A 1,333-nucleotide genomic window follows, 5' to 3' on the forward strand; every position below is an offset into this window, starting at 1 on the left:
ATATATACGTGGCATGCACTGAATACACAGACATGCATATTTTTAAACAGCACAACAACATGTAAACAGGGGAAATGACACAGTATGCACTCAAATGAAAGATTCATAACATTAGTGACGCAAGCAGACATTATCTTCCATGGATTCACTAATTCTTAAGGTTGGAACGGTAATACATACTGTCTACATTTTTTAAAGAAGGTCTTAGTATCAGAGTGCAGTCTTGGTTTTGCATGGATAATAATCTGAGATCTTTTACTGGGGATCATGAGAGTTTTAGAGCATCCCCCTGTAACCATGGTTACTCACCGCCACACATACGCCATTTGAGAGGGAAAAAAGAGAGCAACCATTCTGCAGCCTGACGTCACGCTGAGCAGCTGCATGATTTCATGTTTGCCCTGATCTTCCCAATAACTTAAAGAAATGTTGTCATTCTAGCTACAGGGGGAAATGGATGTGTGACAGCATGTAAGAAGTGTCTGTAACAGCAAACACTTTGGAAGCACTGACAGCCTGTGATTCACCAACCTGAGTTTGTATCTGAGACAGGTGCCAACTGCTGAACCTTGTTGAGTTTGTCGGACCAATCAGCACAGGCGCTGATGTTAGGTTGGACCAGAGGTGTTGTCTTACTCGAGGGCTGCATCATTATAAACTGCTCCACCCTAAACCTGAAATCTGTGTGAGAGAGCTGACCTGTGCAACGTGCAGAACAACACAAAACACTGTTTACTATCAAATTGCGAACCGTCCCCTTTACTATGCTACATGCCTGTATGCGCACATGCATTTTTAGTTTTAATGGTAAATGGGCTGTATGTGTATAGCGCTTTACTTAGTCCTTATGGACCCCAAAGCGCTTTACACTACATTCAGTCATCCACCAGACACTAGGGCCACCGTGCACTCTGACTACCACCAGTAGGCAACGGGTAAAGTGTCTTACCCAAGGACACGATGACCGAGACTGTCGGAGCCGGGGCTCAAACCGGCAACCTTCCGATTACAAGACGAACTGCCAGTTCTTGAGCTACGATCGCCCATTAATACCACATTGCAACATTCAAGCATTAATCTAACACAATGACTCCCTTATTTGTTACAGACTCAGCAGAAGTCACTGTGTGCACACTGCTGAGAAAAAGAAGCTCATTTCAGTAGCCTACATATCTGCTTCGTTTCATGAATACTGTATCAGTGAGGAGCCAAGAATTTTAGAACAGAGCCAAAGTTCATCCATGCAAAGTACCAGTTGTGCACTCTGATAACATCTCCTCCTCCTGAAAATAAACTCTCCAAGTTTTAACACCACTTTTTTTTCCTTATGCAA

The sequence above is a fragment of the Pundamilia nyererei genome, unplaced genomic scaffold, assembly GCF_000239375.1.
Source record: "Pundamilia nyererei isolate P.nyererei 1_Seehausen unplaced genomic scaffold, PunNye1.0 scaffold00218, whole genome shotgun sequence".
Taxonomy (NCBI): Eukaryota; Metazoa; Chordata; class Actinopteri; order Cichliformes; family Cichlidae; genus Pundamilia; species Pundamilia nyererei.